The following is a 10,442-nucleotide window of genomic DNA, read 5'->3' on the forward strand; positions in this document are numbered from 1 at the left end:
GACATTTCGTAACTCAAAATGTGTTTAGTCTGCCTGCATCATTCACGAGGACTTCATTTCCCGCGATCCTCGAATTTCAGGTTTGCATAAAAAAACGGAAGGTGTCTGTATGTCAGTCTGGGAGAAGGTTTGGTAAAAAATACAACGTGTATCATTGTATAGAAACAAAGACACGTCATTGTACTCTCTTCAGCAACGTGGATATTTCCGAAACGACACCGTGAACATCGGAAAATAATTTGCATGTGGTAAACAATAAAATATGATGACATAAAAAAGATGACAGTTAGTGGAACAAAGTTTTCTTTTTCAAATATAATTTCTCTTGCTCGAGCTCTTGCTATCTATGGCATTGAAGTAACCTAGTGGTTAAAGCGTTCACTCGACACGCCGAAGACCCAGGTTCGATTCCCCACATTGTTACAGTATATGAAGTCCTATTTCTGATATCCTCCGTTGGGATATCGATATTGCTGGAATATTGCTAAAAAAGGAAGTAAAACTAAACTCGACCACCCTCTGGTTATCTGAGGTTGGTGATATGAAATTCTCCCGTTTCCATGTTTGGAAATTGCAGGGTTGCACGTACCTATTTTGCATGTAAAGCGTCCGTAAAATGATATGACGTCTTTGAAAACGCATGGACAGGAAATAAGTATTTTACATTATGATGTTTCAGCAAACTTTGTGCTGAAGTGAATCTGTTTTATTGGTATTTTGTTACTCATGGACAAGAAACCCGAATACAGAGAAGATGATGGAGAAGCAGATGACGGAGCAGTATGAATAACGGAAGGTGAGGTGATAAGGGCAATGACGTCGCCATCTGAGTTCACCTATTTTGTGGGGGCATGCACGTGTGCGTATGTGTGTGCGTGCGTGCGTGCGTGCGTATGTACATGAATGTGGCTGCTTGTGCAGATGGGAAGCAATAACCCAGGTTAACACCACTCTTTGCTCCATTCCCTGTTTGACGAGGATGGAAGCAGTGAAGACATGGTATGGCGTGATCAGGTGTCAAACTTTGGATCTTCTGCTCTCCGCACTAACTGTCGGCCCGGCGAATTTTTGGTGATTAAAGGTATTCATGTAATTGGCTAATTCAGTGCATACAGTTCAGATCACAAATCAGTTAAGCAACGATAGGCGCGGAAAGTCCTTGAGTGGGTGACCTGTCTTGAAGCTTGACTCCTGGTCCACAACAATGCACACGTAATAATGTGGTCTCATCTCAAGCAAGCGAGTTTGTTCAAAATTGTCGCAGTCCAACCAGAAAAGAATGGGTACCCGGTGGGATAAGTCATGTGTCTATTAACCATCAAATGCCTAACAGGCAGCTTAGGTTATCCAGGGTAACAATAATATCACTTTGAGCAAGCCTGAAGATATCTATTCTGGAATCTTGCTATAAAAGTGGACCATTATTATTATCATATACCGTAAGTGCCATTGTTGGGTGGTCAAGTACTGTGACATGAGTACTGGGAGATTGTAGCCATGAAAAACACAAATGGACTGTACGTCAGTCTACTGTGTCGAGGTTCAGGGAGCCAACATAAATGCTTTGAGTTATCCGAGTTTGAAACAACCGCTTGAGGATGCCAGATATAAAGAATACACATGCGTCTTTACGTCGAGTCCACAATAATTCTAAAACATTAAGATCGATATAACCTTCTTTAAATGTAATTGGATGAACCCCATGATCACTCTACAAACACACCTGAGAAGACTGAACCAACAGTGAGTGAGTATCTGTGTGCTAGAACACAGTCTGTTTGAGTTTTACCAGTGTTCGTCTCTCCTGTTTGACCTCAAGCGTTTCTACACATATTCAGAGATTTCGTTTACAATACCACCCCCTGAAATACTTTCTGTCGTTGCTAAATGGTGATGTCGCTTCCGTGTAGGCACCTGCTATTATTCAGACTCTGAAATACATGACTTGTCGGAGGGAGAATGAAGAATAATGATGAGATTGGAAGACGTGAGAAACCCAACAAAACGCAACTATCGCCTGGAAATACAGAAATACCTGTCATTGTTCTACAATGTCTAGCTGCCTGTCGCTTATGGTGCGCTCTATTAAGACCATTAAAATGTCATTATGTGAGAACACAGCCATCGGGATGTGCTCGATTCTGGGTGTTGTGAAGACAGAGTTCTCTCCCTTCCTCTATGCCCGGGAAGATATCACCACCGTAACTGACTATTAACGACTAAATTCTTTTGTAAAGAAACTTGAGTTTAATGAAGAAACGTGATATTTTATATAAAGCTGCTGATATCATGCTGAATTATCATAATTGATTCTTTGAATATACACCGGCAGTTTATTTCAAAATAGCATGTGTCTTCACCATAGGTAGTTTATGGTATTTATACATTGCGATTCGGTCAGCGTTTTGTATTGTCCTGTGGTCTGTCGTGTTAGACAAAACAGTTCGCAACATACTGGCCTACAGACTGAAAACTGACTCTAATTGTTCTGTACTAAACAATTAGACAAACAATTTCAGGAGGTTTCTAAAGTGACTTTCTGTTACAAGCACAATTCCCCATGCCATGGTAAAATGTATAATTCTTAGTCCGCATGATGAAGTTCTTTATACGGTAAAATAAACTTTAAAACAAGCTGATGAAATTGAAATTTGAACTTGTTTAGTTCAAAAGAGAATGCATATGTTTTAAAGTATCATGTTAACCCTTCTGTAGCTATAGTACTTCTTAACCACTGTCAATGATTTATTTTGACATGACATGTCATATATATGACTAATTTCCAAGAATTAACGTTACGATTCCCAGTATGCAGACATACCACCATCGCTACCTCTGCAAAATCTGGCATCGGGGTCATCAAGCTTTAGGAACATTATTTATCTTGCTACATCTCAGCTCCAGTTTCAATGTCTGTATTCCTCCCTTTACACTATGCCACATTATGTGTATTTACACACCCCCGAGCGTTCGTCTCCAGATACTATACACTGCACAATGTTTGGACTATTTCGTGTTGGCTCAAGGATATTTGAGAAGCCCAACCACCAGGTCGTCGCAATGCGCCGTATTTTCGTAACCATCTCAAGCTAGGTTGTTGGCGCAATATGGCGGAGTTTTGACAATCATATCACTTATAGTTGCTTTAACCTACAAAGAGTGTTTACTGTAATGATAAGATGAAAATCGGAGAAGCCTCCAGTCTCAAAAAAGACCGGTGGGGATGAGAGTTTATTATGCAAGGAAATAGCATTTATTTTCATTTCTTCCTTAGCGGTTATCTCCTTAAAACCTAAGTAAGTCATTTGATAGGCGTTCTTATGAACAGAAGACTTTCAATGTTTTATAGCCCTGCGTTTATTTCTTCATCTCATTAAATATGATGTGAAAAACGATTTACGTGAATGAACGCGGATACTGTGGTCAGTAAACATAATGTGTTGTTGCAAGTTGTTTCAAGGTGATGCCTGTAGACAAACGTCGCAACGGCTAGTCGAGCGTACGTGCGTTTGGGTGGAGTTGAGATAGATGGAAGTCGTCTAAACCGTCACACGTCGGGACTGAAGATTTAATTCGGTTTAGACCGAGTGTCGGATTGTGAGCTGACACGGATACCTCCGACTAGAACTGAAAATGTTTTGCCACCCTCGTATATACTGTTATATCACGCGGTCCTTTATATTCACTTTTATTCACTTAATATAATAAACATACTAATTCATTAATGAAGACTGTAAATAGAAAAGGACTTAATAATTATGTAACCTTGCCTTAATCATAATTGTTTCACAAATGTATCTTATAATTCACTGTTACTCCTTACACAAATGTTCATATATACTCCGCAGTAATTTTCCCATCATGCAGCTGACACCGTGCTTGTCTGAGCGATATATACTTCTCGTTGAAGGGTTTTGTATTGACGCCAGTATTGTTATTTATTTTCATTTTTGCTTTAATATGAAAAAGGACATGTCGACGTGTCGCACTGTCACGTTGTCGACCCAACGAAAACCAGGCTGAAAAGTGCCACAATTAACCAAAGTTCGAGAACGCGACAACGCGAAACTTGTCCCTTCTAATAATCCATACTTTTAAGTGGTACATCGCATGATAACAACCGAACTAATAACAGCAGACGTGTTAATGTCTTTTGAACATTATGTAGCGATGTATAGGCACATGTTAGGTCCAATGCTGGTTTTGTAGTGCTCGGTCAGTGAGATAACTTGATACAGTTGATACGGACTATCATTCGGCTACTTCATGCTTTATCCCCTAAATGTCAACACAGGCAAGGGAACAACCAAGTATTCGGACAGAGTATACGGACTATCATTCGGCTACTTCATGCTTTATCCCCTAAATGTCAACACAGGCAAGGAAACAACCAAGTACCATCTTTAAACATTCTTCCGGACCATTTTGAGCGAGGTTTTTTTCGGCGTTCACCAGACTTCACATGGTGTGCGTACCCCAGAAATGTTACTGTATTCGGTAAGAGTTATCTTACCTTTCCCTCAAACTCCTATCGTGAAAATATCAAAAACAAGCAAGGTGCATAAGAAACGACATATTTAACTACTGAACATTAGTTGAAAGAAAAAACCTTTCTTTTGGGGAATGGTACGGGTGAATATGTGTGAATATTGCTTTATTCCATCAAAAGTATGGTGGAGCACAGGAGCATTAGGTTCGACGCATTGTACTCAGAGCAAGAAAGTGAACCGGTGCTCACAGGTGTAATGACTCTACCTGCTAGACTTTCCAACCGCCCCTGAAGTGCTGACGCACATGTGATGAAATGGAGTAGATCTATGAAATTTAAGAAGAAACGTCAAACAACTATCACCACAGAACAGCTGCGTAATATTTCACTTGATATTGTGTTTCCGAAAGATGATGTGACACAATAAATAGAGGCATACGTTAGGCAAAGACTGGCAACATTGTGGCCACATTACTGAACGACCCATGAAGATCCAGGGTAGAATAGATCTTCAACAACCCATGCTTGCCACACAAAAGCGAGTTTGCTTGTCGTAAGAGGCGACTAATGGGATAGGGCGGTCAGCCTCACTGACTTGTTTGACACATGTCATCGATTCCCAATTGCACAGATCGATGTTCATGCTGTTCATCTCTGGATTGTCTGGTTCAGACTCGATTAATTATTTACAGACCACCGCCATATAGCTGGAATATTACGGAGTGCGGCGTAAAACTAAACTCGCTCACTCACATTAATGAAACATACGCCTTGGCGTGTTGCGGACCATTTGATTGTGTGGATACATCAGGTCAGATCATTTCACCTCGACATTTGGGGCATATCCGTTCAGGGGGCAGTACAGAGTTGCATTCTTTGGGCCCTTGATCGCGGGTTCGAACTCCAAATCCTATCTGATACAGATTCTAAGTTTCGCCATAGAGATTTTCGGGGTTACCGATGAACGATAACTCTGTGCATCACTGTAGCTTATTTTCTTCTACGAACACCATATAATTGAGGAGTTCAAAGTAAAGTTTCACCAAACTGTCAACTCCACCTTAAAGTTGTTACTCATTTTAAAATACTTCCCAATTCTCACCAGATCCCCCTCTGACGTGTCAAATCCTGACAAAGATACACTATTACATCATAACCATCATATCAAAAGTGTTTAAAGATTATCATTAAGAGCGTACGATATGTTTATCTTAAAGAATGTAATATGTTTGCAACAAATGTGAAATGTATGCGATAAACATATGTTTAAAACCAATTACACCAGTATCTTCCGACACTGCCAAACACAATATATCTTCAACCCTATCCTGTCCCTTCACGAACACAATATAACATATTGCAGCAACCAAACCCCTATACGTTTTACTCCACACACGAGTAAGTTTATCTGATATACTTACCTAACATTCAAAAGTGTGTATTATCAAAAGCTCGGAGCGGAAATGGGTTTTGCTAGAATGGTTTGGGAGTGCTCGTCATTACGTATACTTCCCCTAGGAAAATAATTCCTTTTACCTGCCTGGTGGTATAAAGTCAAACTGATCGTTATGTATTTACGAAAAATACTTACGTAAACAATGATTGTCTTTTATCCAAACTTTACGTTGCCAACGGCAACAAAAACCAGCACAAAGATGGATGGCATGTAAAAGGTCAAAGCACATCTTTTGGTTTACATGTACTAGACCGAAGTGCAGAAACAGGTTTTCATTCATATATAACGGTAAAAGATACACAGTTTCAAGTGCAAAAGTATGGTGTCTGTTTTCATTGGCATTTGTAGCGATGACGGAATGACAATATTCCTGCAGCGTCTTCTTACCATCTCACCCCAGTGTGAGGAGTCGGCTAATTTGTGTTGATTACATTAAACAAACAACATTTATGGATATGTAACGAGATAAAAAACTTGATCTCAGTGAGGTTCCACCTTTGATTGCGAGTGAAATCGATACGCTGTTTATGAAAATGTATCTATGAAAATAGCATATGTCGAGAGTAGGGCTACGTACTTCTTTACACATCAAGTGTGGCATGGACACCCGGTGTTTGTTTAAGCGCCTGTGTAGTTGTTAGATCTCACAAGGTATTTAATTTGGGCAATATTATCTTTTTATCTTAAGACATGCTGCACGATAAACATTTCAGCAAGTAGGTGCAAAGACTAAGGAATGAAAATAACTCAAGGTTACAGACAAGATCACCCTGCATCCATTAGGTGTACAAAAGACGCACATGTGAAATGGTTTCAATGTAGTACACTACCGGACAAAATTAAGTATACATCATGTTTGATACTGGCTAAAATGAAACAAATTATTACTTGCCATTCGATTGGGATGGGTTTTTTTTATACGAATATAAACAATATTCGTATAAAAAAAACCCAATATGCGAATTGTTTCAGCCTCTGTTGCAATTTGAAATGTTTGTAATATTTTGGTCATATCTAAGTTCGCAATCTACTCTTTTCCCGAGAGATATATACATCGCATCATTTTAACTAATAGCTGAGTTAGCATAGGAGATGCGGATGTAAATGTTGTGTAACGAAAGACTTAAGTTATTTAATCTGTTCTGATCTCATGAGTGATTTTAATTGCATCGAGATTTCACAGGTTGCCATAATTACACAGACACAACGAATTCCTGGTTCTAGCAACATTTGTCGGTCATGAAAGATCTTAAACCAGACGTTGTGGTTCGTTGTTCACAATGAATCACTGGATTGTCTGACTCGATTATTTACAGGCCGCTATAAGTGGTGCTCTAACAAGAAACAAACAGACAGACAGTGTCTCAGTGTCTAATTATGATGTCAAGTTATTTTGTCAGCTTTGAGTCACTTGTGTGCTGCAACTTTCAACAATGCTCCTAGTGTATCTCCGTGTGTCTGTTTGATGTGGGGTGGAAGTCTGAATGACTCAGATCCTAGATGTGTAGATCTTTGACGAAGAAGAAACATCATTTAGATTCCTCTATCTTCATAGACCCCGACAGAAGATCGACATCAAACCGCAAACCGCAGTTTCCTTAATGCTTGGTGATACTGATATACTCTATGACTCTGTTATCTTGTCGAGCATTATTTAGAAAATATTAATTGACAGATCCCTCTGTTGTCAACCTCCGAAGTCCAGATCACACCTGTCGATTTTTTTTCTCCCCTGTATCTGTACCAATATCCATGATTTATCTATATTTACGTCTATATTTGTACGTAGTTATTTTCTCACGTAACCATTAGTATCCTCAGCCCATACTACAGACGAGTGGCGGTCATGTTGTCGAGAGTGACTATAATCATTATCTTACCTCTCATGTAAATGTCATTTTCCGATTGACTGAGCGCGCTTCTATTATTTTCTATGTACCCCGTTGGGAATTCCGAACTCATTTGGTACTTTGTGATAGCAATTCTTAATCTCGAACAACATTGAAACACGTGTGTTGTACGGAAATGACCGATGTTTTGCGAATGCAAATCGATGGAAGGGAGGTAGCTCTAAGTTTTTTTTTCTTGTCTGCAAAATCTGGCTACATAAACGTTTGCACACATGCTTCAAACAATTCAAATTAAACATGCAGTGTTCTGCAAGATATATAAGTTGTTCACTGGTTGCTCGGGGCTCATGGATTCATGTAACCTCGATGTTTGCATATATTCCCCAAGCCCTTGCGTGCATCCGCCCATGTTCCCCTCGTGACCAATGAACAACTTATATAAATGTGACATGAAAGACAACTGAATAGCTATGAGTGCGTGCGTGCGTGCGTGCGTGCGTGCGTGTTGCCCTTGTATAGTAGAATGGGTGCAAGCGTGTGTGTTGTGTTAGTGCGGTACATGCGTGCGCATGTGTGTTGTGCTGGTATTGTAGGATAGAGTGTGGGTGAGAGAGACACTGTGCAAATGTGTGTGGGTATAGGGTAGGGTGGAATGGGATTGAGGTTGGGTCTTGATGTAGGAGGTGTGGACTTGTCCAGTATTAGATCCCCCATTATTATGTACCCACTGCAAGACGGCCATCTATACTCTTGCTCAGATAAACGTTAGCTGTCTCATAATAGAGGCGCTGTCCTGGATTGCTATTACAAGCCATATGTTGGAGAGTTTACCAGTAGAGTCTCGCATGACAGGGGTAATTGAAAGCTTGAAATCAGTCCGATGCCTATTGGCGTGGCCACAGAAATGTACTTGAAAATGGAGAAGAAATTGTAGCGTTAGATTCAGATTAAAGCTTCAAGAATAAATAATGAAAATAAGTCACTATGAGTTTACCAACAACGCATTCACGTCCAAGCATCTGACGTACATTCTTTATAAGTCACATAACCTGCAACGAGCTTACACCTGGAAAAATCTGCTTCTGCGGTAATAACAAAGTCAAAGGGACCATTACTTGCAGTTCGTTACAACCGTTGTTCGTTACACGCATTTCGTTATAAGTGAGTTCTTCGTGACCGTTGTTGACTGTGAGTAATATGTTGGATGTAATAGAATATGTAGGCCAGGACGTCCCTCTAATAATTATCGATTCATAAGTGGGGAATGGGAATCCGTTGGACACAATGGTTGCTTCAATATTTGACCATGCCGAATAGCATCTATGGAAATAATCTTTCTGTGGCTCTCATCTAGATGTCAACTAAATTACCGAGTGAGTGATTTCTGTATCTGCTGACTTCAAGCTGTTGTAAGCAATGATGAACCAAACCCACTCACTGCGTAATTATAACATACTCCGACCTCATGATTCCCCAGCGAGATCATGAGTGAAGATCTGAGTTAAAATTGGTATTCATCAACCCAAGCATGCTAACGGGATATGTATGATAACGGGATATGTATGATAACGGGATATGTGTGATAACGGGATATGTATGATAACGGGATATGTATGATAACGGGATATGTGTGATAACGGGATATGTATGATAACGGGATATGTATGATAACGGGATATGCATGCTAACGGGATACGTATGATAACGGGATATGTATGATAACGGGATATGTGTGATAACGGGATATGTATGATAACGGGATCGGATGATCAGGTTTGCTGACTTGGTTGACATACTTCATCGTATTTGAAATCGAATATTTACATTAATTGTTACACAAAGATTATTAACGAATTCCTCGTATATGCTGAGATCATTTTTTATAAATTGTACCTTCATACAAGAAATAGGCAAATGGTACTTAAGAATTCCTCGTACATGTTGAAAGCAGTTATATATACAGTCAGTCATACAATGAATACACACACACAATGTTAAAACGTCCAGGAACATTATATATACAGTCAGTCATACAATGAATACACACATACAATGTTAAAACGTCCAGGAACATGTTGAACTAAGGTAAATATGTATCTGTACGTATGCATATATGCATCACATGTATACTCTACGGAAGAACGTCAAAAACTTCAATTGCTTCGGTAATTTAGCCTCAGCTTTAATGCACGCGTTCAGGTGATGCTGTGGTGCCGTTAATGTCGAAGCCTATCATTGTCGAGCTGTCTCTTAGCCCACTGCTTGGCACGTATGGATCAAAGACCCTGACTCAGCAACCTTTACGATTCAAAACCCGGATTTAATCAAGTCTGGGGATAAAACACTCGACTCTCGTTAACCTGCCATCTGTTGGCTGAGACTGAAGAATGAGGTCACTGTGTGCGGGGTCACCCAATCAGCTTGATGCATGTCAGTGTGTCAACCAACGGAATCTGTTAAAACATCCCCGGTAACAGTGTACCAAAGCCTGTGCATGACAATGACGTTAGAATCCATGTCGGAACGTGGAAACTACAGAATAAAGAAGTTGTATATACATAAAAAGTATCCTCGTTCCTCATCTCCTGATCTTCTAGAATGTCAATCAAAGAAAAGGACCAGCAAATTACAATGTCAACAGATAATA

The sequence above is a fragment of the Haliotis asinina genome, chromosome 8, assembly GCF_037392515.1.
Source record: "Haliotis asinina isolate JCU_RB_2024 chromosome 8, JCU_Hal_asi_v2, whole genome shotgun sequence".
Taxonomy (NCBI): Eukaryota; Metazoa; Mollusca; class Gastropoda; order Lepetellida; family Haliotidae; genus Haliotis; species Haliotis asinina.